Source organism: Marmota monax, unplaced genomic scaffold (genome assembly GCF_021218885.2).
Source record: "Marmota monax isolate L192 unplaced genomic scaffold, Marmota_monax_Labrador192_F-V1.1 WCK01_AAM20220418_F8-fsc00042, whole genome shotgun sequence".
In the NCBI taxonomy this organism is placed as follows: domain Eukaryota; kingdom Metazoa; phylum Chordata; class Mammalia; order Rodentia; family Sciuridae; genus Marmota; species Marmota monax.
The window spans coordinates 2,121,267-2,127,936 of NW_026693008.1; the positions used below are offsets into that span (position 1 = coordinate 2,121,267).

Sequence of the window (6,670 nt, forward strand, 5' to 3'; positions counted from 1 at the left end):
GTGTGAGAGGATAGTCTTTCAGATTCTTTTTTAAAAATTTTTTTAAAAAATTTTCCTCTTCTGTCTATTTCCATGGTGGTGGATGCTTTGGTATACAACATCTTAGTGGTTCTGAATTAAGCATACCTCAATGAATGTGTTCATAGCCATAAAGTCACTCCTACGGTGCTTGATCATTGTCACCAACAGTGGAATTCACAATAAAAAGTACATTTGAGGCACTAATATATTGCTTTTAACAGAAGGCAACTTAGATTTATTAGAGTTTGGGGGTAGGAAAGGTTCCTGCAGGTTTTTTTCTCTTCCCAAGGACTTCCACACATAGACGCTCTCATGCCAAGAACCAGCTACACTGAGTGAGGTGGCTTCCCCCAAGGTCAAAGGAAGCCTTCTCCAAGGTCGCAGTGGAGATAGCCTACTCCAGCACTTGCTACTAAAGAGCAATATCTAGGTGAGAAAGCCCAAATCACTGTTATCTTGGCTTCCAGAGTCTCCAAAATGAAGCTTCAGTGAACTTGAAAGTTCAAGGGTCCACTTTAGACAGATGGTTGGCTCTGACTCACATCATTGCAGATTTAAGAATCATGATTTAGCCTTTTCTGTCCTTTTGAAAATATGTCCTTGGAAGATGGGCATGGTGATGCCAGCCTATAATCCCAGTGACCCTTGAGGCTGAGGCAGGAGGGTTGCAAGTTCAAAGCCAGCCTCAGCAACTTAGCGAGGCCCTAGGCAACCTAGTGAGACCCTGTCTCTAAATAAAAAATAAAAAGGGCTGAGGAAGCATTTCTGGGTTCAATTCCCAGAACCAAAATATTGTGTGTGTGTGTGTGTGTGTGTGTGTGTGTGTACGCGCGTGTGTGTCTCCTTGGACTCTCCCTTGGCTATGTTTGTTTTTGAAATAAGGTTCTCCAACCACTGTGCCTTTGAGTGTACTCCTGAAGCCAAGAGGTAGACGTGGTGTCATGAATGCACATACCCCACGATTAGAACGGCAGATTGTAAAGAGAGCTTGATGCTCTCCAGCCAAAGTAGAAATCAGCTAAGACTCAAGAGCCATCTAGAGCAAGCTCACCCATCCAGATAACTCACGCAGCAAGTTCTGCTGGGTGGTGCTATGGCTCCAGATGGTTCTATGGCATTTCTCTGCTTGGCCCTGTGTATCTTCCTGCCAATCAACTTGGAGATGGTGGTTCTCCTTAGGAGACATGGCTTGTTGGAGTTTTTCGTGACCAACCTAAAAGTGTGTGTTCTCTGAGCCTTGCTTCAGGTGCTTTAGAATACTGCTTGTCAACCCTCATAATGAGAATTTATGAGCTCGTGAAGGATCGTGCTTTTGTTTCTGCCTAGCCAACTGATGAATTGTGTCTACCTCATTTTCATGTTCAAGTTTGCAGCTTCCCATAGGTAGGAAGAGAAAAATGTTTTGCATCAGTGTTTTATCACCTCATGACACCTGTCTCTAGAAGAAAATAAAGATTGTAAATAGCACGACCGTATTTCCTGGACAGTTTTAAGCAGCCACACCTAGTATTTTCTGAATATTTTGAGCAGTACAGATTTCTATGTTTATATAATAAAGCATATTTATTTTTCCATGTTATTTAATTTTATATACCATGTTTAAAAAAATCAGTGTTTATGAGCAGACTGTAAAGGCAAGTAGGCTGTGTGAATTAGAAATGAATGTATATGTTTCTTCCAGTTTTAAAAAGATACATTTTAATTTTGTAAATTCCTTCCAACCTGTACCACTGCACCCTTTCCCCTCCAATCCGTGTAGCCAAGAGTCAAGCTTTATGTAATTGGATAGTTTCAAGTGTGTATTTTTAAAGAGATACTTTCAAAAATATTTCTGAATTGGAAATGATACTTAGTTACATAAACAAAAAATATATGAGGCTTAACAATTTGTTGGGTATTTTTTCTTTTCCAATACTGTTGTCCTGATTCATTGAGTTTCCACTATGAAATATGAATGCTCCATTTGTTGAATTTGTAGATAATGATGAAACATAGCCAGAAGATCAAAAAACAAAAAAGTAGTTAGGAGAAATTGTTCTGAACACATAAGAGAAGCTAGGTACAGGAAAAAGCAAACAATGTGCATAAATTTGATCGCACCTTATTCTTTGTTCATATAACTGCCAAAGGCTTTGTAAAATTTGTCAATTTTGTTTCTTGTTTACCTACAATATACTTCAGAAAGCATTTCTTATTTTAAAAAAATACTATCCCAATAAACTGGGAAGTCTCAAGAGAGCCTACCTTTTGCAAAAACATATATTTATGTGTAAACCATAAAAATGACCCCAAGGCCTATGGGTAACTCGTTCCCCTCCTGAGCCTCCATATTGCCCTATAGTTGACTCTGATCCTTGGAGATGAAAGGACTAAAATAAAGGAGTTCTTATGAGCATTAGAATATTTTTCATAAGGTACCAAAAAGCATTCTAAAAGCAAACGATGATAATAGCTAAATTCTACTGAGCATTTGCTGTGTCTTGCCCAGTGTACACATCACATCAACTATCTTGCTATCCCCTGGGGAGGTGCTGTAAGGAAGTCTCTAGATTATGTGATGATCTGTGTTAGTGAGAAGACCTCATGTCAATACCTTGACTGTATTAATCTATTAATCTTATTTCAGTGGGAGAAAAAAGGCCAGATTTCAGAATGAACTTTTTTTTTTTTTTGGAAAAGGGATTGAACCCAGGTTCCTTAACCACTGAACCATATCCCCAGTCATTTGTATGTTTAATTTAGAGACAGGGTCTTCCTGAGTTGCTTAGGGTGTCACTGAGTTGCTGAGGCTGGCTTTGAACTCTCGATCCTCCCACCTCAGCCTTCTGAGCTGCTAGGATTACAGGTGTACACCACCATGCTTGAGGCTTCTGTTGATATTCAGTAAAATTTAAACATCACCTAACTTTAACAATATTAAATAATTTTGACATTGTCCATTTGACTCCAATAGAAAATTCCAATTTAGTACAGCAGTGGATAAATTCCCCAAATGAGCAGTTATGAAAACTTTTGTTCAAGTTTAGGGAATAAGAAAACATCCCTCTCATAATACAAAAAGAGTCCATTATTTGGCTCTATCAGTGTGGAGTATAAATGATAAGATTTTTTTTTTTTTTAAATCAGAAGGCTGAGGCAGGAGGATCATGAGTTCAAAGCCAGCCTCACCAACTTAGGGAGGCCCTAAGCAACTCAGTGAGACCCTGTCTCTAAATAAAACACAAATAGGGCTGGGGATGTGGCTCAGTGGTCAGGCATTCCTGAGTTCAATCCCCAGTTCCCTCCTCCCCATACACCCCAAAAGAAAAATGCCAAAACAATATGACCTATAGAACTACAGCATTTCTCTGTATTTAGTGTAGTTTAAGACTTTATAAAGCCCTCCCCTCCAGTGTGTTTAGAACACTCCGAACACGTGCCTGCATGGATTTCACTGGAGACAAAACTTAGCAGTCTTGAAACCCTCTTTCTTGTCCCTATGGTGATTGTGTGCCTACTGGACTCTGTTCTTGCTTTTGGACAGCTGCTTCCTGGTAGCTGGACTGATTTCTGTTTTCATGAGTCTTAAAAGTCCAAAGTTGGGGCAGGGAGAAAGGGTAGTAGGTGCTTGGACCCCAAGGAGTGTGTCTTCTCCCCAATTCCTGTCCTGGAGCTGTCCTTCTGGAATTGAAAGGAATGGCCACTTTGGAATGTGGAGGGGGAGGTTCAGCCTCATGAGCAGGGAGGGAACCCTGGAGGTTACAGCAAAGCATCCGGAAGATTTATTCTGTGGGGGATGGGATGCAGGAATAAAACTCTCCCATCATTCCTTTAAAAATAAAGATATTCATTTTTCAACAAATGCTTTTAAAGTGCCTACTGTGGGCCAAGCACTTTTTTTGGGTGCTAAGGATATAGCACCCAAACAAGTCAGAGCTTCTAATGGAAAAAAAGTAATATTTAGTATTAATTGAAGAAAACTTAAACTCGTGTGATTCAAGCACTTACACTTTTTTTCCCCTCACAGCCCCACCACCACCATAAAAATAAAAATTGCTATTAAGAATATACAGCCTCATGATCGCTGGTGATGCTTGTTCAAAAATATAAATTAGCCTCCAGTAGCTCAGGAGGCTGAGGCAGGAGGATCACAAATTTGAGGCCAGCCTCAGCAACTTAGTGAGGCCCTGAGCAACTTAGCAAGACCCTTATCTCAAAATAAAATATAAAAAGGGCTGGGGATGTGGCTTAGTAGTTAAGCACCCCTGAGTTCAATCCTCAGTACCAAAAAGAAAAGGAATCACAATGTGAGTTCAAGGGTCCAAGAGCCAGGGCTAGGGGTGAACTTGACTTTGCCTCCTCCTTGCTGGGGTCCTCAGGTTCCATGCAGCTGTGGAAGCTGTGGCCTGAGGGTACATTTCCCCTTTGTTATTTGATGGGTTCTAATAAAAAGATCTTGAATGTGTGGGTTTCTCCACCACCCTCTTTGCATCTTGGTGCTTTCTCTCAAGTGTGCTCATTTTCAAGGGTGTTTTTTTAAAGACCCCAACTTCCCTTTCCAGAACTTTCTGAAATATAAAATGGGCAGCCAAGATAAGGAGGTTCATTGGGTAGTAAGGAAGATAACACAAAATCCAACCCCAGAAACCTGTCATTCTTACCAAGATCTGCATCCGCTGTCTCATAAGAAAGAGATCACACCTTGGCCCACGCAGTCCAATAAACTCCCGTGAGATGGGCCTGTTCTGTGGCTTTGCTTCTCGACATGGAAGCCACTACCCTCAGGTTGCTAATGCCAAGCCCTTCAAATGTGCCCGAGTGAGAAGGAAACACTACACCTCTACAATTTTATTTAATGTCATTACTCTTCATTTTAAGCAGCCCCCTCAAGCTGATGGCTACCATATTGGACAGGGTGACCTCAGGCAGAGGTATATCTTAGCAGTTAACCATGCACTAGCCACTAAAACAAAGCTTACAAAAATAAATGGGGGGGAAATCCCCTGCGTCAGCATTTAAGAGGTCGCTGTGTAGGATGCCCTCTCATCCAGCCATCAGCGACTGGACCTTGTGTTTGGGCCTTCCTTTTGTAAGACGTGGGTGGGTGTTCCCTGACAGCTGGCCAGGAGGGAAATCAGAGATCAGCTGAAAGACAGGCTGTAGGGACCAGCTGTCCCCAGAGGAGGAGATGCAAGGCTTCATTGTCAAAGCAGCTGTTAAAACAAACTCTCTCTCGTGTATCTCACAGTTCAAGTTCACAGTGGCAGTAAGTTCACTTAAGGAGAAAGCAGGTTTATGTGTGCAGTGGGTCAAAAGGGCACGGCAGGATGGGTGGTTTCAGCAGAAGGCAGAAGGGAAGAGTATCATCAGGTGGCCACCATACCTCTGCAGTTCCCAGAGACGGTTCTCTCCTCGCAGGAGGAGTTTTAGGAAGGCAGCACTTCCTGGTTGCTAAACCCAGCAGGTGACATGGAGCAAATTAGCTTTGTAGGGTTCTGTTTTAAGGACCCATCAGAAGATTCAGAGTTGAGGCAGTGTCTCCTCCAGCATGGAGCTTCTCATCTATTTTTGCTTTTTTCTTTTTTGGCTAGGGGGCAGTAGCAAGGATTGAACCAGGGGTGCTTAACCCCTGAGCCCCATCCCCAGCCATGTTTTGTAGTTTATTTAGAGACAGGGTCTCCCTGAGTTGCTTAGGGCCTCTCTAAGTGGCTGAGGCTGGCTTTGAACTCTCAATCCTCCTGCCTCAGCCTCCAGAGTCACTGGGATTACAGGCATGAGCCACCAAGCCCAGAGAGCTTGTCATCTGTTAACTTTGCGATCCTCATCCTCTTCGGTGTTCAGAAAACCCTTATGGGTTCATTCAGTCACCTCATGTTGAGGACCCCAGAAATCTAAATTTATGGAACAGCATTAGCCACAAATGAGTGATGTCATCAATTCTTTTTTCTAGTGGCCAGATAGAGCTGTTTGTTTGTTTGTTTGTTTGACTGCCCCCCTGCCCATTCCTGAACTAAACTATAATCCTGCAGTCAGGCGGTCTGAAGCTCTTTCTGGTCTATGAAGCTCCTTCTCATGTTGAGTAAGCACCAAAAAGAAAAATAATTCAAATGATTCTCCCTAAGCCACTTTCTTCTGAAGTAGCTCCCAAAGTTTGATAGTTGCAGCAGTAATCCACAAAAGAACTGATTTCCACCCACTTAGTGTGTGTCCTCCAGAATTATAGGGAGGACTTTGAGTTTTTCATATAACGATCACTTAAATTGTGGATCTTTGGCTTTGGGCAAGAGATTATGCTAAGCAATTCACCTACGTTGTCTAATTGACTCCCCTATACTTGTTGAAGTCAACACTATCAGAGAAATTAGTTGACCCTAGATCACATTGCGATTGATTTGAACACAGAATTTTATGACTTTGAAGCCACAATTAAAGATTTTTTTTTTTTTTGGTCGTGCCAGATTGTAATGACTTCAAACATTCTGGAGTCATTTGTAGACTTTGCTCATGGGGTAACCCAAGCAAATTGTGAGAAAATCCTTGCTCTTAAAGATAAACTGAAGGGCGGAGCACAGTGACACACACCTGCAATCCCAGTAGCTCAGGAGGCTGAGGCAGGAGGATCATGAATTCAAAGCCAGCCTCAGCAAAATCGAGGCCCTAAGCAACTCAG

The 6,670-nt window shown here is 42.1% G+C and overlaps 1 protein-coding gene across 3 annotated transcripts in view; it reads left to right on the top strand.

The window, feature by feature from the left end:
• The window catches only part of Adamts9 (ADAM metallopeptidase with thrombospondin type 1 motif 9), a 157,669-nt gene that overhangs the window by 91,625 nt on the left and 59,374 nt on the right, over nt 1-6,670 (top strand). The gene's annotated exons all lie outside the window — the stretch shown is intronic.